This window comes from Bactrocera dorsalis, chromosome 4 (assembly GCF_023373825.1).
Source record: "Bactrocera dorsalis isolate Fly_Bdor chromosome 4, ASM2337382v1, whole genome shotgun sequence".
NCBI classification, from domain to species: domain Eukaryota; kingdom Metazoa; phylum Arthropoda; class Insecta; order Diptera; family Tephritidae; genus Bactrocera; species Bactrocera dorsalis.
The window spans coordinates 36,007,645-36,029,699 of record NC_064306.1 but is presented as its reverse complement, the minus strand read 5'-3'; the positions used below and the strand labels follow the sequence as shown (position 1 = coordinate 36,029,699).

Here is a 22,055-nt window from a genome sequence, read left to right as displayed (position 1 = left end):
ACCCACTCGGCTTTCGCATTTGACCATTGATGCCAGTGGACAATGCGATGAATTGAAATTGCGTTTGTCTGCTTTGGTGAAATAGTGACCAGGCGCTTCTCTATATACTTATGTATGTGTGCGTATTTACATATTTACTTCAAGCGCAAAATCTCTATTGCCCACACATACAGTGAAGAGCGCAAGTGTGTGCACATTGAAATAAAAGTGTGAAAAAAGTTGCTTAAAATCACAAAGCGAATGGAAAATATTTCTGCTTCCAATGTTCGCCAAACTGTTTATATATACATACTTACTCATAGATATATATATATATATTTTTGTCTCGGCTTATGCTTTATGAATAAATTTCCTGTGTATTATGAGTGCTGCTCCCTGTTATGGAGCACTGCGTCCAACTTTCTGCTTTCTTTTGTTCCCTGTATTGAACTGGTTTTGCAGTGTCTGTGAATTGATAAATTGATAGTGTGTATTAAAAATGCATAAGCCAAAAGCAGGACTTTGGCAAAGCTAGCTTAACTCATATTTTGTTTTCGTTTTGATAAAGTTTTATGGGTTGAATATGTGCTTGGTTTCGTTTAGCAAAGTATTTGCTCGAAAATGTATTTAAATTTAAGGAAGCTTGATTGAGAAATATGATTTCTGCTATATCTTTAAATTTGGTAATTTTAGAAATTTTAGATCGCAGGGGCTAAAAGGTGTTCAACTTAAATTTATGGGCCTTTAAAACAAAATGTAATATTATCTATAAGGTTTACTTCAAATAGAAGACATTTTGGGGCTTTGATCCAGAGTCAAAATTCTAGCAGAATATCGGCCGCGGAATCGTTCAGTTTGAATCTAGGCTCTTTCAAGCGGACGCGATTGCCATCAGGGTGATGGCAGATATACTGCGCCGAAGTGCAGCTTCCTTCAGATAGTTGTACTTTGAGCTTGGTGGCTGTGTACTCAAAACTAGTCAAGGATAATCTCATTAGAAATAGTGTTAGTGTGTGGTTACAGTGGAATCACCGGAATCTACAAAGCCGATGTGCTTATGAGGAGAGCAGCTTCACTTCAAATTCATCCGATTGGCAAGTGCTAGGCAAATAGCAGAGCTTTTGCGACCTTGAGATCCTTCTGCTTTAAAGTGAACCTACGAATTACTTGCACTTAGCAAAGCCAGTCTCGCCGCAATTATAAGAGTTCTGACTGGACACTGTCCGATAGATACACACGCTGTATGAAATTTTATCTAGTTTTGTGGTACGCTCTTTGCCAAAGCTTTATGAAGAAAGGCTTGGTAGAATCATCGTGTCTTATTCTTCTTTTTTTCCTGATTTTTGCCGGGCTGAGATTGAAATATCTGGGTAGAAGTGTCTTTGTAGTACTTATCGAAGTGACTGGAGTAGGTTTGTAAAATTGCTTTCTCTATAGGTTTTCCATTACACATTGTTTGCGTCTTACCATATATTGGTTGCCTGGTATATGTAGTCCTTTGTAAGGCCAAAGAAAAGAAGAAGTCCTGTGTTCGTACTAAAAATTAGCAAAACGCTTAGTAGCCTAAACAAATTTGCACAGACGTTTAATTTCCACCCCCGCCAGCTCGGTGGTATATCTGATGGTATACGCTCCCAAATGCTTAAGGATTGACCTCCCAAGCGAGGGACACTCAAGAAAGAAGTGTTGAGTTATTTCCACCTCAGCTTCTTACATACGGCTTCTACAGATGGCGTCTGGTAGGATTCCCAGCCTTACTGTGTGGACTCCGATAGGATAATATGTGACTTATTCCGCAGCCCCATTTTTCGACTGTATTGAATCCTCTTGTTTCAATCTCCATAGCATTTAGTTACTAATAGAGGTGGGGCAAAATATTATTATAAATAATATTATTGATTATTTTCGATGAAGGTCAGCCATGTTCCTTTACAACATTAAATTTACGCATTCTAAAACAATTCAAAGCTGCGTACTTCTGCATACCCGTATGTCCACACCGACAGTAGTCAAACAAAACAAACATCACCCCAACTTTGCTCAGCCTACAGGTGCCATCATATTCAGACGGTGCTTCGTCACAAAAGCTCTTGACATATATTGGACTTTATGTTATATCCTACATTCCATATATAGTGTCAATTGCAGACACCCCTCACCTCAACATTTTGTGGTTTCTAACTACAAAATTTCAGTATCAGCAGACTTCGCCTTAACTTTAAACATTTCTATGCAGTGTTACTTTTGTTTCTGCGAATGTGTGTTCATGGCATGACATACCACATTTTCACCGAATATCGCCATTGAAAAGTGGTCACAAATAGCATCGAAAGTAGTTACGCACGTTACAGAAACCAAATTCGTTCTGGCACATTACTCATACGTCACGGCGTCCACTGAATGTCTAAAAGCAACAATCTATTGTATTTTGGGTTATGAGTAGTATTTTTTAAATAAGTTCGATGCAATCAACTCTGATTTCTTCCCTTAAATTGTGGAGTTGGTTATATTTATTGTGACGAATAGCCGCACAGTGAAGTGATTTGGATGAAAATTTATTAGAATTTCGAGGTTTACATTTTTTTAGTATAAATCAAAATCTTTATAAAAAGTTCAGGTTAGATGGACAGTGTTAAAACATGTTTTCATATTCCCTGGAGAAGCATTGCATTCATATCATTCAGAACTCCTAAGTGGGGTCTACTTGCCGAGTTCATAAAAATTTTGTCATCTCAACTTCAACTTTAATATGGTAAAAACAGAATAGGAGGAGGAAGTGTCTATGTTTTTCCACCACATCTTTCTCATTGTAGCCATGAAAAGTTGGGTCCTTCAATATTTTTAGCCTCGCCGCGTGAGTGCTAATGGGATAGTGTACAGGTAGGACGCTTATCATCCCGCGATATGGGTCTTCCTAAGTGATAGCAGCAAAATTGACCTCTTATGATTCACTGTAAGGTAGAAAGCTTTTCCTACCCCACAAGTGCTGTTCAGTGTTGTTGAGCTCTCACGAAGCTCATAGACCCAGTGCACGAATGCACGGGAATAGGATAACCTCTGCTCTTTCGCATTCTGATGGAATTTGGGTGCCTTTGTTTGCTTTGATTTTCGACGATTCCGCTATGGCCAGGCACCCAGACAAGTTTTATATGGAAGTAGCTTGAAGTAACTGATATTTAGATTGTGTACTTTTTGACTAGCTTTGAGCTCACTGTCAGAAACAAGAGTTGACATAGAGCTCCTGACAGAAGAACCGCCCACAAAATTTCCTCTTGAGTTTCAATCCATCCATTACAAAGTTCACTGCGCCACTTCTCCAGCAACTCCTCTGCAACTACATAGCTCTCAGAGGTACAGGAGAAGATATTGCGAGCCTCTGGTGTGGTTCAAGTTATCAACTATGCAGTCGAAGTTAGAGGAGATGTCGAAACTTCCCTTCTCGGGGACCAATAAGTTGTCCAGTTTCTCGGTGTCTGACGGTAACCTTGGCAGCAATTCAACTGCCGGCTATGTTCATGGGTGCTATATGTAGAACAACATTAAGTGTCATCGTTGGTGTTCTATGTAGTGCCTCATTAATGCCAATGAGGGCTGCTGTGCCAACTGCTTAGATATCCTTGATCCTGAAAATAATTATCTGAATCTGTATTTAATTTTCATGAATATTTGATTATGTTCTAATTGCTTTGTGAATATAAAACCTGATGTTATGTATTGAAGTCTATTAGCGCAGTTAATCTATTTCTGATTCTCCAACTTAACTCTAGAGAATCGTATAATTGTACCTTCGAGTTTAAATAATTTAAATAAGAATGTTTTTGATGACTTATCCGCCTAATTCCTTAAGAGCACATGTATGTATTTACGCATTTCGACCACAAAGTGAGAGCGTTAAATCAATATTTTATACTGAGCTCTGTTTAGAAATAGATTAGTATAGGTACTACTTATAGGGTTCTTATATGAAAACTTGTATTATTATTACTTTCGAGTTGTTTATTCATTTGGATTTCTTTGTTCGCGAAACCAGTTAATCTCTTTTTCTTATTTACCCTGAACACCGTATTTTAAGTTGATCATGATCTCTCTATCCGACCGTAGGTCTGACCGTCTCTCTGTAGATACGCGACTAGTCACTCAGTTTTCGAGTTATTGAGCTGAAATTTTGCACACGTCATTTTGTGTCCAAGAAGCTGTTTATTTGTTGAAACTGTCGATATCGGACCACAATAGCACATAGCTGTCATACAAACTGCACGATCCAACTCAAGTCCTTGCAGGAAAAACTTTTTTATTTGACGAGATATTTTAATGAAATTTGATATGAGTTTTTTTCTGAAGCAACAGTACAGTCTCCGAATAAATTTTTCAGATCGGGCTACTTCAGCATATGGCTGGTATACAAATTGACCGATCAAAGTTAAGTTCTTGTATGAAAACCTTTTTTATTTGACGAGATATTTTGATGAAATTTAGCATAGACTAATATCCAAAGCAACGGTACAATCTCCGAAGAAATTATTCAGATCGGATTATTATAGCATATAGCTGCCATACAAACTGAACGATCCAACTTAAGACCTTGTATGGAAAACTTCTTTATTTGACAAGATATCTTCACGAATTTTTAAGATAATAATGCAATCTTCGGAAAAAAATGTATATTATAATATCTTTATATATATAAATCTTCTGACCGTGTGTTTGCATTTGAACTGCTCCTAAACGGATGGACCGATTTTGATGAAATTTTGTGTGTATGTTCAAGGAGATTCGAGAATGGTTTAGATTTACAACTTGGTCCACTGGAAAATGTTTTTTAAATTATTTTTTCATTTTAATCAATTATTAATTTTGGAAAGTTTGACCGATAGATGGCGCTACCATCGCAGTATCCAATATTCAAACCTTAAATTGGCGTAAACGTGCATTAAACAAAACGATGCCAAAGTAAAAGGCGACATCTGTAGATCAAGTTTTCATATTGTGGACAGAGTTGTTCGTTCTTAAGTAATAAATTGGGTCATTCAATACATCTATGGGTAGCTATAACATTTTCTTCATACCTGCTAACTATTGGAGGGGGTATCTTGACAGGCAATTTACAATTGCAAAAGGTCTGGCATAAAAAGATAGTGGCATAACTGAAGTGTTGATAAAAAGGTCTATTAAAATTTGAGATATACAGAAATCTTTTCGAAGCATTGCACAGAGCAATGCAATATTTAAACGGGAACGATGAATACATATGTATATGCGTACAATTTCAAACTGATCCTTCCTGAAAAATAATAAAATTGCTAAATATTGGGAATGGCAGAATAGAACTGCAATCAAATACACAATGAATTAAAACTGGCTCATTTATCATTCGATGAATAATATACTCGTACCACAGGGATCCCAAAAAACTGATGCCATAACTTTGCCAGCCATTTTTTTTGTCTTTCCACGAGAACCGTTTCTTAATATGCAGTCCACCAGGCTGATAATCGATTGGACTCGATTGATTTCACTGATGCACAGCCCAAATTCGAAAGTTTTTTACCCCAAAAACCAATTCTTTCTTAACGCACGAAATGCTTTTTGATTCATTTTTGTTGCTTCATCAAAAATGCGATTATTCCTTAACTAATACTTATAATCTAACTAATAGAAATCATATAGATGGTATTAGTAGTACTACCTATGTATCAGCCAAAGTAAAACGTCCTCTAGTATATATATATAATTGAACAATCGAAATCAGGTGTTTGTCTGAAAAAACTTTTTATTTCACGTGCTATCTTCACGAAATCTAGTATAAATTATTGACCAAGGCAATCCCCTTATCTCTGAGCATATTGTTTAGATCGGAGCTGACGTACTGAAGCTGACTGACCCGAACGATTTGACACCATCGTTGATTGGACTGGGAAATTTTTTTCACTTTACTACCAATTCAATAATGTTCTTAGGCTCCTAAAGTGTAATTTGACCAAAAATAAATAATAATATTTACTTATTTATTTAGTAAAGTCTATGAACAATTTAAGTGCAAAAGGCTATGGCAATCTGTCTGTCATCTGAAATCCTTAAATTTTCTTCCCACCTTCAGTAATTTACAAAAAGGAAGAACCATTTATAGCACTTCCTCAACTCACATTGTTCCAGTGTTTCTTGGCTGCGTCGGAATGACCCACAGGCACACCTGATTCATAACCATGCAAAAAATCAATGCTGCGTGTGTTTATGTATGCTGTGGTTGAGCACATGACCGCACAACTCCAACGCCCTACGTTTCTCCGCAATATATATATTTACGTATATATTAAACGTTACATATGCTCCGATTTGCACACATACATACATATGTTCATACTCATTGCGTATGTTGCCTATGATCGTCCCTTAGCTTGCCCCTGCGGCATCGCCAGCATAATGCAATCAATGGCGAAAAATCAATGACAACAAAAACGCAAAAGTCACACAGTTTGAAAATAGTTTGCCGTCGCTTATACAAATACAGCTGTGAGTGTGCGTCTATACATATGTGCGTGTGTGTGAATGGCTACTCACTCACACCAAAGCACTCAAACCACTCAAGTTGCCAATTCAACGGCATGCCATGTGTTGTGCGCCACAATGTTGTTGTTCATGTTGTTGTTATTATAGCCACTTGATTGTCGCCGAAAAATTTTCGTTTTCCACAAAACGTGTGAGCTCCTTCCTGTCAGTAATCGTATAAGTGTACATTCACCGTCTGTCGAAATGTCTGCAGGCGTACATGTCACTCACACCATCACGCATACACATATGTACATACATGGCGTTTCGGTCGGTGCTCGGCAGTTTTCAACTCCATTTCTCCCCGGAGGCAATATTTGTTACATGCGTTGCCAATATTTATGTGTGTGTGTGGGTTTGTGTTCTGTAAATTATATGCTTCATAAGGCATGAATCCCCTCATCGTGGCATACTTAAGCGTTAATACACACATACATATAAACACACATACATATATATCCACATATGTGTACAAAAACACCAACTTACACATACATACAGTCACACAATCGGTGATAACTTGAAAACGAAAAATTTTTGGCTTATGCTTCTTCACTCAATTTGGCTTTCTGCCACACACACACACGCGCATCCACACACACACTGTTAAAGATATGAAAACACACATGTAAAGCATTTTGTGCTGCTTTTCGACAAATATCCTCAAAACAATTACAATATTGGCGACATACGTGTGACAATATGCTGGGATTCCCTACTTTTACAGCAGCTATTGGATAAACCCACTGACGCATGGACGGACAGTTTCAAGCGGCAAATTGAATTTCCTCGATTGGAATTCTGCTTACATGCGTTAGCTGCTGCAAGCGCTATATTCATTCATATAAAGGGTGATTTTTTAAGAGCTTGATAACTTTTTAAAAAAAAAAAAACGCATAAATTTGCAAAATCTCATCGGTTCTTTATTTGAAACGTTAGATTGGTTCATGACATTTACTTTTTGAAGATAATTTCATTTAAATGTTGACCGCGGCTGCGTCTTAGGTGGTCCATTCGGAAAGTCCAATTTTGGGCAACTTTTTCGAGCATTTCGGCCGGAATAGCCCGAATTTCTTCGGAAATGTTGTCTTCCAAAGCTGGAATAGTTGCTGGCTTATTTCTGTAGACTTTAGACTTGACGTAGCCCCACAAAAAATAGTCTAAAGGCGTTAAATCGCATGATCTTGGTGGCCAACTTACGGGTCCATTTCTTTAGATGAATTGTTGTCCGAAGTTTTCCCTCAAAATGGCCATAGAATCGCGAGCTGTGTGGCATGTAGCGCCATCTTGTTGAAACCACATGTCAACCAAGTTCAGTTCTTCCATTTTTGGCAACAAAAAGTTTGTTAGCATCGAACGATAGCGATCGCCATTCACCGTAACGTTGCGTCCAACAGCATCTTTGAAAAAATACGGTCCAATGATTCCACCAGCGTACAAACCACACCAAACAGTGCATTTTTCGGGATGCATGGGCAGTTCTTGAACGGCTTCTGGTTGCTCTTCACCCCAAATGCGGCAATTTTGCTTATTTACGTAGCCATTCAACCAGAAATGAGCCTCATCGCTGAACAAAATTTGTCGATAAAAAAGCGCGAAACACATTTCGAACCGAACACTGATTTTGGTAATAAAATTCAATGATTTGCAAGCGTTGCTCGTTAGTAAGTCTATTCATGATGAAATGTCAAAGCATACTGAGCATCTTTCTCTTTGACACCATGTCTGAAATCCCACGTGATCTGTCAAATACTAATGCATGAAAATCCTAACCTCAAAAAAATCACCCGTTATATGTATGTGTGTGTGTATTTTTGTTTTTGGGTGTGCTGGCTGATGGATTCGGGTGCTTCCATGTGGGTTGGTTTACTGCGGTGGGGACAATGCAATTTACGCTTGAGCTTTTACTTCGCCAATAAAGACAGTATTTCGTTGAATGGACGAATGCTTTCGAAAATATTTTCTTATCACTTTTAAAAATAACATTGTGAATTTACAATCTAAAATTGTAGAATTGCGCTACTTGAAATATATAAATTATTATAAGTGGATTGGAATATTTACTATTCCATTAGATCCTTGGTTCTATTCCTGTCATACTTGTTATTGATTTCCATCTGCTCTGAGCTATTTGTTAAAAATTCGCATAAAGATCTCTTTTGGTAGCTCCGAGCAAACCCGGTATTAACTTCGCCTCCGTTTCGATTAAAGAGGCTCATAGCTTTGCCAACTCCTCTGACTTTTCGTTGCCGAAAATGTTCCTGTGTGCGGAAACTCAAATTATGGACAAGTGTAGGTGACCTGCCACCGAGGTACAGACAGAGTTAGTTTTTTTCACTTAAATACATATATCGAACTTTGTGTCTGAAAAAGTGTTTTGCGGGAATGATGAGAAACTGGACTTGAAGATGAGATGGAACCATTACTCCACGAAGATTAATGAGAAATGCAAAAAGAACTCCTGTTTGGAAGTCACTCCAGCAGCTATTTCAAAAGCTTATAAAACAGCTGGATACGTTCAAAAGAAAGGACATTGAATTGAATCCAAGAGCCGTTGAAAGACGATTTTGCATGCCATAAATGCTGCTTCAACGCTACAAAAGTAAATTGTGCTCGGCCTCATATTGCAAGGCAATAAAAAAATATTTGGAAAACAGCTGCTGGAAACTTTTACCTCACTTTTTCATAGCCATGACCTTGTCCTTCTATCTACCATTTATTCCGGTTGATGCAGAACGCACTCTTTCGAATATGGTTCACATTAAAACAGGGTATCAAAAAATACCTTCAAGCATTCTTGACCGACGGTCTTTCACAAAGATGAGAAAATGTTGCAGTTTCAAGTAGTTTGTACATGGTTTTCTTAAATAAACGTTAGTGAATCTATTCAATGTCATATAGACCGTTTTCTGAAACTCTTGCGGTATGGTCCCTGCGGTTCTCTAGGAAAGTAGAGTCATATCTTGAATCTGTAGGCGACTAACTTTACCGTTGAAGAAAGGAACTAAAAATATAACGTCTTCCTATATGTTCCGTGAAACAATACAATTCGAATTTAATCGCTTTTTCGAAACAATTGATTGAATTGGAGTCCTCTCGTGCCTGGATATGGCTTCCCAACTGATCGAATTGACCTAATTATTCCTTTAGACCTTTTTTTATTGTTGCTAACTTTTACTATGTTATACAGATCTCATCCAACAAAGTACTTATAGTATGCTGAGTCGACAAGATATATATGATAAAACAATTATTTTTGACTATAGTTGGAAGTCGCTACGGGTGAGGTGGAAGCTCCCAGCTTTCCCATGGATACTTTCTATGCTTGTCGAGGCATATGGCAAATTGATAAGTTGTTATCTGTAGCGATTAGTATTAATAGTTTCATAAGGTGTTGGAAGTATACTCCTCTGATCCAACCGAATCCAGCTGCTTTTTCGCCCTTTGGAATTTACAAAATAAATAAATTTTTAATTGCCAGTGACGACAGATTTTCTTTCGTGTCTTTGAAGAAAAATTTCCCAAGTGCTTTTTTTAGATTTTCCATTTGTCTCTCATTCAGTTCATGTGGCACCCATTTTCCACACTTTTAGATCTTTCCCATAGCTTTCTTGTTTGTTGAGCATAATTTAACATGGCTGCCATTTGCTTTAAAACTCTTAAAGTATTATCTTCATCCAATATTGCTTGCAATTCGGCGTCTTCAAACTATTTTGGTGATCTTCCACGTTTTTCATTTCTCACATCAAATTATTATCTCTGAGTAGAAACCATCTTATGCATGTTGCTTCTGATATTTAAACCTGCTGAGGTTGTAAGCTCCCATTAGCAACTTGTCATATCGAAAGCCTTGGAGTTGTTGCCAATACTTCTCTCCGCCTACTCAATCTTCCTTGCGGAGCAGCTATTTTTTTGTATGACAACCCACCGCGATGAAGGCTTGAAGTCCTACCATGGTAGTGGATGTTGTGAGGCGGGCAAGGTCATCAGTTAGTTCCTTCCGGGCTATACCTTTGTGACCGGGCACCCGTAAGGTGCACTTAGTTAGGTTCCGATAGACTGTTCAGCTGTTCCTTACACTACTGCACCAGTAACGATTTGATCTCGTAAGTAGAGATTAGTTCAAGTGGCGCTTAACTGTCACTTAGTACGTGCATTGTGAAAGTTGTGTTGGAGGTTTATCTCTACCCACCGACTTATAGCAAAGACCTTCGCTTGGGATATGCTCGGAAAACTTGTCATAGGTATGAAGAGTTTGGTGGATGGTCCTGCGTCTCCTGCACCAATGCCCTCAGACGTTTTGGAGCCGTCGGTGTGCCACTCGATTGTACTACACCTAAGCAGTAGCTCAAAGGTGGAATCATTCCATTCAGCTTTACTGGCAAGGGTAATCTTAAATTTCTTAATGAATATAAATCTTTTGGTAATGCTGTCCCTTGGAAAAAGAGCCAATGGTATGACACCAATTAAGTCCTTCATTCGTTGAGAAGAGATTGCCTCACTTTTGTACTGTCATTAGAAGCAGTTGTGTTTGGCTACCCGATCGATTACTAGGTAAAGTAGGTGTGAGCTCAATCACGACTTCATATGTATAAGGAATAGACCTATCAAAGGTATTATATTTAGCTTTTTTGCAGCCGAAATTAACATTTAACTTGGTTCTCTAAATTTTTTGTATATTTTACTCTCTCATTTTATATCAAAAATATATTTGTACCTTTACCTGATTAAGGCTAACTGTTGCTCGCATAAGTTCTAAACTATCGAATTGCAAATGAATAATCGAAATTTATTCAACATCTAACCCTGTTATACTAAACGCACAATCGCACAGACACATTTTAGACGAGTGCTTGCGGTCAATATGCCATATGAGCACCAGACGTCGGCCAGCTGTCTGCATTTTGAACGACAACAAAAAGGGTCAAAATATGCAATTTGATTTGCTTGTGCTGGATAATTGAGCTGAGCAAAAAGAACTCTCTTTAACCCTAAAAATATAATAATAAAATTTATAATAAAAATACTACAAAACAATCTTCAGACGGTTTCACATTACAATGCTTTGATGCGTTGTCTTTGAAGCCCAGCCGAGGTGCACAAAGCCAAATGCAAGGTTTTTATTTATCGATAAATCACAGTTAACTTGCGCTTGTGCTAGCCGCCGTAGACACTTGAACCCAAATATTAACTGTTTACAATTTCAGCAATAAATGTTTTGCTTTATTTTAATTTTATTCTATCATAAATTGCTAAGGTATTTTACCGCTTAGATAACGGTATAAAAGAAAAGAGAATTGAAATTTTAATTACTTATGTATAAACCTTTTCTCACTGCTCTCCAATTACTTGCAGGTGAAAAGGTGCAACTTCGCGTCTCAACCAACTTCAGGCGTCTTTTACACGGGTAAGTCTTAATTTGATAGCTCGTTTATTTGATTTATGCTGCGCGCCTATTTCAGCCGTGCTCGAGAGCAATTGAAACGCAATATTTGACGCGTAGCGAAGAGGCCGCTTTGCTGCCATTGAGATTATCTACTTTTTCAGATGGGCAAAGTTTCGCATCGAAGCGGCCAATTTGCCGCACAATATGCCAGACGTTAGCGCATCGGGCGTAGGAGTGATTAGGAGCGGTGGGGGAGGAGCGGACGGCAGTAAACGCGGTCATTGCGCTACTCAGCCGTGATTTGACCGTTTTCGCGGGGCGCATTTAGTCAGTTTAGAATTTTAACATTCTCTCGACGCCGAAATTCTCGAAGTTAGTTTTCGGATTTTGTTTTGGCTTCAAAAAGTTTTGCCTATAAATTTAACGCAATTTGCGTAAATGCGCGGCCGGCGGGCTCCGGGCTTTCGGGGCAAGTGGAGTTGTGCTGCAATCGCTTTGACTGTCATTAGTCAGTCTCGACTAAAGCGACACTTGTCGGAGCGCGTGCGTGCGCCGGATACGTTTCAAGTCAAGCATCTAGTCGTTCTGGTAGTTAGCTTGCGTTACAGCCGAAAGTTTTCCAAAAGCGTTGCTAAGCGTAATTTTTTCGTCTTTTTCACAACTTTTCGCTCGGCTAATACGACTGTGTTTGGCAAATTACCTTTCTTGCTTTGCACAGTTAACTTTGCGTATCTTCCGCTTAACAGCCAGTCTTATGCACTGGTGACAGGAGAAAGGCTCAAACTTCTCGTACAAGCGGATGGACTTTTCGAAATTTTATATCAGTAAAGTTTTACTAGTTTCTAAGTAGGTAGGTAACTAATTACAGCGTCAAGAGGCAATAAAACCGGGGTTAATGTAGTTCGAGAGGGTGAAAACTGGCAAAAGATTTTCAAACGGTTAATTTTTGTTAGAGATTAGCTGAAGTTTAACTTATTCCGAGTAAAGAATGAAAATTCCAATCCGAATAAATCTCGGTTTGAATGCTGAGAAAGTAAAAAAAAAAGTTTTGCTAAGTATTTCTAATTTTAAATTGTCAACTACTCCAGAGAGAGTAGATCTTATGAGAGTACGGACATCCATGAGCTTACTTAAGCTTTGTTGTTGTTCATGTAGCGGTTAACTAGTACTCGTTAGAGTGGTATGATTCAGGTTAGTTGTCATCGAAGTAATCTAGTGATGGGCCTATGAAATAAGCTCTTTCGAGGTGGTCGCACCATAGCAAGAGGTGTGTTAAATGAGTGGGCTTTGCTAGTATGCAAAGAGGTGGTTAGGGTCATCCGAGAATTAATTGCATGCTGGACAAATATTTGGTATTGCGGGTGTCGATTCTGGATAAATAGGAGTTTAACCTCATACGGTATCTAGAAAGAAGTTGCGAAAGAGACACCCTATATTCTCGTTCCAATTCGAGCTCTTTCACTGCAAAGGGCAGGAAGTCCGTGCGTTTATCAAGTTTGTTACGTCCGAAGTCAGGTCGGCATAATGTTTGATGTTGTCGAATTAATCGAGGAAAGACCTGTTGTTCTCACGTGGTGGCTCCGTTTTAAGCAGACGTCTGCGGGGTAGTTTCCGCGAAAACATCAAAGCAAAAACTGCTTTAAAAAGAGTGCATTATATTCTTTGACCGGAAGCATGCGGCAGCACTAAGTAAGCGTTCGACTTGAGACATCAAGAGGCATCCAGGAATTTTTATTGCGTAGTATTGTAACACGTCTAAAGCTTGCTCGTTTGAGTTTAACTGCAACATATGGCATATCGCTGTAGTGTAGCTTATGAACTGTGATTCTCTTGTATGTTATTAAAAACGTTTTTTATGCTTTGAAGGCAATTCCCTCTGGCGGATGACAGATTTTCGAAATATAGAAGCTAAACAGTAGTGATAAGAGATCACCACCTTGTGGAGTTCAAAGGGAATTCAGACGGGATTTTGCCGGCAATCTCCAAAGTAGTTGGACCGTTATGGGGTTGATTAACATATTTGCTGAAGCTCTAAATATTGCAAGAAGACCCCACCATCAAGACCCGTATTTTCATGTTCAAGAGACAGTTACGGCTGTTGCATCATTACATTCAAAATGACTTAAACCGGTTTCCTTACAAAGTTTAAAGAACAAGCCGGTTAAACCCTATAGATTTTCCCAATCGCCTGGAATTTTGCAAATGAAATGATTGAAATAGCCGAAGAAGACAATAAAAATATAAATTGCTTGTTTATGTCTGAGGAAGGCAATTTTGATCTAAACGAAAATATAAACATGTAAAATTGACGTATTTGGAATCAATCAAATCCAGAAATAGTCCATGAGATGGAACTTCATTCAGTTTCATCAAGGTATAGTATATTGGTAATGTGGCCCACACTTTGAAGAAATCGGTGTAATAGTAATTGTCAATGGACACCGTTATTTAAAGAACGGCAGACGTATCTCTTTCAAAAGTGTTTGGTTCCAGTACGATGAAACAACTGCACACTTAGCTAGACCGTTTATTGTTGAGCTCTAATGAAATTTTATAACAAATTAATATGTTGCTTACTTCTCACTGGTCCATTTGCGTAGGTTTTTTAATAACCTCTGCGTCCATTTACCACCTCATTTTTCCACCTCTTTCGCCATATTGTTAGGGTTTCTACATCTATGAAACCCATTTTGGAACATTTGTCGGACAGAGTTATTTACTTCCCCGAAGTCCTCGAAGTCTCCGCTGGTCTATTTGTGAAAGTTTTTTATTAATCTCTGAGTCTAACTACCTTTAGACAAAAATTTTTTTTAAATATTTTTGCCAAATTGTTAGCGTTTTTATAGCTTGCGCGCGACTTACCGCAGTTCTTCTATTTCGGAAGGTGGTGTATCCAAGGAAATACTTATATCTTTTAATTGTAGCGTGTTGTTCTGGGAATACTGTTGAAACGATATTTAGCATTTTGCTTGAATTTAGCTCTGCTGTTTTTCAATGCACAGGTTTCCGATTATTTCGGCACAGAGTTCAGCCCACGATTATTATGCTTGTTAGCATCGATAACAAGTTTTGGATCCCGTTTTGAAGATTTGTATGGGCCAGCATTCCTGGTGATCTTTCCACGGCGCCTTGATCTGGTGTAAACTCACCTCAGTTAAAGGCATTTACGTCGGATATCGGCTATGTTTTCTGTTCACCAATATATACTAAGTTACAGGGATATGATTATATTTTCTGAGAAACATCAGTTATATCGTGATCTTTCTGAAATTTAATATTTTTGAGGGGAATTATACTTAGTTGATACAGTTTGAACCGATATTACTTCGGGTAATTTTTGGTGACTTTCCGGTTACTTTTCGGGTACTTTTCGAGTACTTTTCGGTTAGATGTTATCAAAATTTCAGTATCATCTCCAACTTTCTCGGTATCTCAAAGCCTTGCTTAAGAATCGGTAAGAAAGGTGTTTCTATATAGCTAAACGATTTTGAACGATTGATAAGCGGAACTATCATTGTACTTTACCTATTTGTGGTCTAGTCATATCTGTTGTCACTTTAAATAATCTAGAATGTGACGATCTCTTAACTTCTTAACGATTGAGCACAATTTAAGCTCAAGCATTAAACCAATCCAGTAGATAAGCATAATATCAACTGCTCAGGATGAAGATGTCGCAAGAAATGGGTTTGATCTGTTTGTATGGTAGTTATTTCTTATAGTGGTCCGATATCGCCGGTTCGGATAAACGTTTGCAAAATTTGAGAACGTTATCTCAAAAACTGAAGAGCAAGTTCGTGTAAATACAGACGGACAGGCAGACCAATATATGTAGTTAAATCGACTCGGTCATCTTAAGCACCATTTATATATCAACTCATTCGGGGTTTCGCCGGTTCCTTATGGATGTTAGAAACTTTGTGGCAAACTTAATATACCTTTTTTTAAAATACAACTTTTTTTCAATGGAAATTCTGACCCATTCACCCATTTCTTAGAGGTTAGAGAACGTTCTACCATCAGAAAACATTTCTTATGATGTCAGTAAAAAAATAAGGTAGATATTGAAGACAGCATCCATTGAAGTTTTCAAGAACTTTAATCTGCAAGGTTTCTAAGAGTTTCCATAAAGCAAAATTAGTATTTTAAGATACATTCACATTATATTCCTTAAGTCCTTAGGCTTTTATGGAAACCTATATATATTTTTTCTCCTAAACTTTTAATTATCTAACATCACTTAAGGGGAAAGACTGATCAATGTGTTGTCGACCCAGACCAGGTTTTCACGTTCAGTAATCAGTAAACTACTCACTTCTTCTCAAGGTAATTCAATCAACGCATTTGTGTTTGTTGCGTCTATACTTGAAGCTTACTCAAATACGCCAAACAAGTTGCATGAAGCATGGAATTTTTTTCGTGAGTGAAAACGAGCATACATTTGCAAGTTTCTTTTGCTACGGACGTGATGCTGCAACGTGATGCAGACGACCGTTGAGCAATGCGACATGTAATCCATAACAATAACAACAGCTGAATTTCGAAACATAGATCAATACAAAATATTTCGAAAACTTACAACTCGGCGAATAACTCGCGACTGCTTGTGTGCGGCTGTCTCGCTGTCTATCCGACTGCCACCATTACCCAGCTATCCATAGCCGACGCGCACTTATGCGCCATAGTGCGGCATTTATTTTTGTTGCTTGTTTATGCGAGTTGTGTGGCATCCACATATTGCCGGCTTGTCGGTTGTTTACCCCTAAATAAGCGCATGACTGCCAATGGTGCGCAATCTGCCAATCTGTAAACTAATACGCGGGCGGATAATCCCGTGTGCACACATACACTTACATACTTGTATGTGTATGTATGCATGTGTGCAGCTCACAGCCATTTCTGCTGCATTTGAGCGCATTCTTGCGAACCCGGCTCCAGCTCCAGCACCAGTTCCAGGCCGAGTGGTGCACTTAGCGCTCGGTGGCGCAACTATATTGCAGGCATACCGTTATCAGGCGCATAGCTGCCATGAAATGCACCAACTATTCAAAATATTTTCTATTCCTTGTTGTCGGCACGTAACCAGCAGCCAGCAGTCGGCAGCGCCTCGGCATGTCGGGTTCTGCATGCAAATGCTCGTGCGTTTGTCTGGAAATATTTGCTGCGAATGCTATGTGATCAGCGCTGAAGTTTAGTATGAATAAAAAATAATAATAACGGCAAATAAAATAGTTAGGAAAATGCATGCAATATCCGGCTTGTAGTTTCGACATGTCTGCAACAGCGATTGACAGTTAAATAGTCGATGATAGTCAATATTATTGCGATTTCGTGCTGCAGACACCAGGCAAATGCGAAAGCGCGATGGCGTTTAAAGCTTATGACAGCGTCACAAATGCGTATTTAGCAATATACTATATATGGATTTTGTTTATGCAAATAGATACCGTTGCACTTTAAATCGCGCCAGGTTTAGCAAAATTGCATTAGACATCATGTGGCACGCTTTCACAGGCTTAGTGTGAATTTATGGGTTTATTGAATATCTATATAGCGATTTCAGAGTATATGTGAACTTTGAGCTTCGTAAATGAGAGAGAGAGACATTAGATCTCAGGAAAAACTCGCTCTAATAATATAGCGTCGTTCGTCATCAATAGTTATCCCTACTATATTTCAATAAGTTTTAAGACTTATTGTATTAGTTGCGATTTGGTTGGCATACTTCATTGACAGCCCTGGGTTAGGTTAGATTAGATTAGGTAGGTACATGTGACGTCACAAATAATCCCACTTGGGCAGCTAGAGACGCTTGAACGTTTTGGTGCCCAGAACTCTCAGGTATGGGTCAAAAGGTCAGATATCGATAAGATGCCTAGAGCCTACCTGAGTCTGAGTTCGTAAAAAGCACAGTAACTGAGGTGCATCAAAGCTGGACAGTAAAGGAGAAAGTCTATATATGTTACCACCTCATCTTTCTCATTGTAACCATGAAAAGTTGAGCCTTCCAAAATCTTTATCTTCACTGTTTCAGTGCAAACGGGACGCTGTTAAGACACCTATTATTGCAGCGATTTGAATCTTGCTAAGAGCTAGTAGTTCAATGGACCTTTTACGTTCCACTCTGGGTCAGAACGCTTTTACAACCCCAGAAATGCTGGTTGTTAACCGCCATAGATCCAGCGCCCGAATCCACGAAGTCGAGGTTACCGCTGGTCGTTCCCATTCTGATAGAATTTTGGGTTACGTGCATTTTCTCGCAGACTCATTGGCTTTACAATTTCTGACAATTCCGCTTTAATCAGGCATCCAAACAAGCTCAAATTAGGGTATAACATCCGTTTCCATGATAGTCGGATCTAAGTAACCGGAACAGACCGGGATTTTTATTCGACCAAGGACTGTCAGTTGCGCATCATTCCTCGAGTTTACTTCTGAAATGTTTTCTGTTGCTACAGCAACAAGTTTAATATAGAAGTAGCTTACTGCTACTGCTAGTGAGGCTATGTACTCTTGACTAGCTTTGAGCTCACTGTCAGGGAGTTCAAGAGCCAGTATAGCAGTTCTGTGATCGAAATGAATACATATCTCCCTAGAAAAAATCGCAATTCGGAGAAGTACATCTGCTTCTAACTTGACTTCTGCACGAATGATGCTACAGTAGTCTGAAAAAGAGTTGATTTAGAGTTCCCTATAAAGGATCCATCCTCCAACCTTCACCTTGAGCTTCGATTTGTCCGTGAAAGAGATCATTGTGCTTCCTCTCCAGCAACAGTATTCACATATCCTTCCGAGGTGTGTGCGTGAAGAAGATGCTGCCGGGAGTAGTTTCCGCGGCGTAGTGGTCCAAGTGATAGTCAAAGTAAGAGAGGATGTCGAAGTGTGTCTGTTTGGACTTTTATCTTTTATCCGATTCCCTGATTCTGGTAGCAACCTTCACTTCGCAGCAACGCAACAGCCGGCTATGACCATAAGTTTTGTCGTAGGTATTGTAAATAGTGCATTGTGATACCGGTAACACCCGCTCGTGGAACACGGTCCAGGTATTTAGCGAGTGTGGCTTTTCCAAGTGCCTTTAACCAGACAAATACAACATGGAATATAACTGGCTCAACCACGGCTTCGTTAAACCAAAGCACAATTTTTGATGAGAGATTTCACAGCTTTCCAAATGCTTCTTGACAACAGTAAAAGGCCCAGGCTATTATCAGCCCCTCTGCATTATTGGGCTTCCATGATGATCTCAAGGTCTGAGCCAAGTTCTTAATTTTTTTGATAGGTTGAAGCAGAGAGCCCACCAATGAGGGAATGTACCTCTTCTCTGGGAACCGTCTGGTAAACAATAGTCAAGACAGACAATATATGAGATGCTTGAGGTTCGATTCAACCTCAAACCTATTGGCTTCTCTCTTTATTCTTTTTTGAAGTTACGTTCGAAATGAGAGGTAAGCACTTTTATTGATTCAAGACTGATCCACCTACGCACTTTTTCCAATTAAAAAAATCTGGAATCGCGGACTTTAATGGCATTTAAACCGAAAAGAATCGAAGACTTTATAGTCGCACCAGTAATCAACTTGCTACACATAATTACGTAAGCTTCATTCTCTCTAAAATACTTAACGATTGCCAAAAATGACTTCAATGACTCTCATTAAAGCGTTAAAATTCCAAATTTAATACGCAAACACTTGCCAAGGCAGTAACCTATCCACATAATTGCCGCAAAATGACTTTAATGCCTTACAAGCTACGTGCCACGCGCATTTAAGTGCCGTCACTAACTATATTCTTAGCTTTTACTATTTTTGGTGCTCAGCCGCTCAAGTTTTTATGCGCTAACGGTGCCACTGTGAGAATCGATAAATCACGCTGCATGCTACATGCCGCACGCTGCACTTCATAAAGTAGGTTACGACGCAAGCACCTACACATGCGTAATTGTGTGTGTGTGTGTGTGTGGCCTGAAAGGCAATTAACGGCATACAAATTCAAGTGCAAAATGTTTTACAAGTCGCAAGGACCCGAGCTTTCTCGAGCTTTCGGCGCATATGCAGCAGCCGCCTTCATATACATGCATTAATACATACACACACATGAATATATGTGGTGATGAAGTTGCTACGAGCGTCAGGAAGCCATTAGCTAAGTTCAGGAAATTCCTCGGTATTGGGTGTACATGGCGTATGAGTGACCTGTAATAATTAAATGAGCCTTCAAATTCAGGCGCACACAGGTAAATTAGTTACCGGCGGTTTGACGGCCGTTTGCCGCAATTTATTTGAAAATTCATCGTTGTGTGTGTGTGTTAAGTTTTCATATTAGTGTTATTAGTGTGGTGGGGCGTAGTTTATAATAGAAAGTTTGGAAATTGACAACGCATATGCGAATAGGATTTAGGGGCATATATGGTACTGAAGTGTATCATATTTTAGAAGTTTTTAAGTTCTGTATGCATTAGCTTCTTAATAATGAAATTTGTATTTATTGAATTAGTTTACTCGCCGCTGGTACTATAATAAATACTATAAATAAATTAAATACCTTTTAATCGGTTACATGGGTTTCCTAGGGTAAAAACAGTATTTTTTCAATAATTTTTTTCTCATACATATAAAAATGAAATATTTTAATAGATTTTTTTTTTTTGTTACAACATACATTGTTAAAAAGAAACTCTGAAATTTTTGGAAAAAATATTTTATTCACGGCTATTGCGACGCCATTTCCAGTGACCGCTCGGAAAAAAGATGCGCTCACGTTGGCAGAATAACTTCTTACAGGCACAGGATTATCTAAAGCACTTGGACGCAGGAAACAGAATTGTAAATTAAAGTTTTGGCAATCATCTTTACCAAAGAAATGAAAATTTCACCATATTTTTTTTTTTCAAATAATTGGAATCGAAAAAAACCTTCGTCCAAATCTTTAAGAATTGTATCTCATAGACCTGTGAAAATTTTCATGAAGATCGGTTGAGTAGTTCTCGAGAAATATTGCCAACCAACTTCAAAAACCCAGTTTATAGAAAACGCGTTTAAAGACGGCGCACTTAGCCTAGCTAACCTCGAGCGCACAAGTTCTCAAGGCTGTATCTTCGAAACTATTACTCGGATCAATTTGAAAATGTAGGACAATATGGTGTTGTAGAATGATAACACAATAAAAAAATCGATTTTTGGAGACCCGTAAACCCATGTAACCCTTAAACTGGTTAGCTTGCTTTCATCCAGATAGTGTGACTTTTTCTTTTGATTAATTATGTTGTTATAAAACTGCTTATCACCGGGTGCGGATAGTAAATCTTACTCAAAACATTTTTCTGGTAATCATCAAAAATCGGTAACCTTATTAATGGCACTTTTACTTCTCTATTGTCACCATATTATTGGGAGGTCTATGGTTAAAGAATTACAATGTGTTTTTTGTACCAAGATTCACTACTATATCTCATTTTTTACTCAGTTAAACAGGCTGATGGCCAGACAGACATGCAGATTTCATCTCGTCTCGTCATCCTGGTCATTTATATACATACATACATATGTGTATGTATACAAACCTATCTTCATCTCGATTAGTAATATGTGATTTGAAACTATTACACGCTGTAGAAACATGTTACAAGGGTATAAAAACAAAGTAGTCCCTCTTTATTAACATTACTGTTAACAAAATATTTGGAATTGCTGTTATAATCGCGGGCAAACAACAAGGTAATGTAATTTGTTCGTTTTATGTTACTGCAAATCCGCCGAGTTGTTTCTCTGTAATTTCGTTACAGCATGCACAACAGTGTAGGAATGTAACATATTTGCGCCTATGTACAAACACACTTGCTGTTTCTTTATCACGAAGCAGGGGAGCAGCACTGCCGAAAATTATAAGTGCAATGGAATAACCAAATGTTAATACAATTCCATTCATGTTCATTAACATTCTCTGTTTGATAGTCGTGTGTCGGTAAGTGCACGTCGATACGTGATCGCAATCGATGTGTGCAGTGCACAATGTGTTGATTTGGCAAACATGTTTCAGCATGCTCGTGCGAAAAATGTGCTTTTACTCGAATTCCTAATGATTTAGAAACTAAATAATGTTAAACATAAAAATTTAGTGTTGGTAAAACTATACGGGCTTGCTA

The 22,055-nt window shown here is 38.5% G+C and overlaps 1 protein-coding gene across 2 annotated transcripts in view; it reads left to right on the top strand.

The window, feature by feature from the left end:
• The window catches only part of LOC105227268 (uncharacterized), a 545,529-nt gene that overhangs the window by 99,248 nt on the left and 424,226 nt on the right, over positions 1–22,055 (top strand). For both annotated transcript variants that reach the window (XM_049456310.1, XM_049456309.1), the window contains exon 3: positions 11,881–11,932. The gene's annotated coding sequence lies outside the window, so the exon portion shown is untranslated. The remainder of the gene's footprint in view (positions 1–11,880; positions 11,933–22,055) is intronic.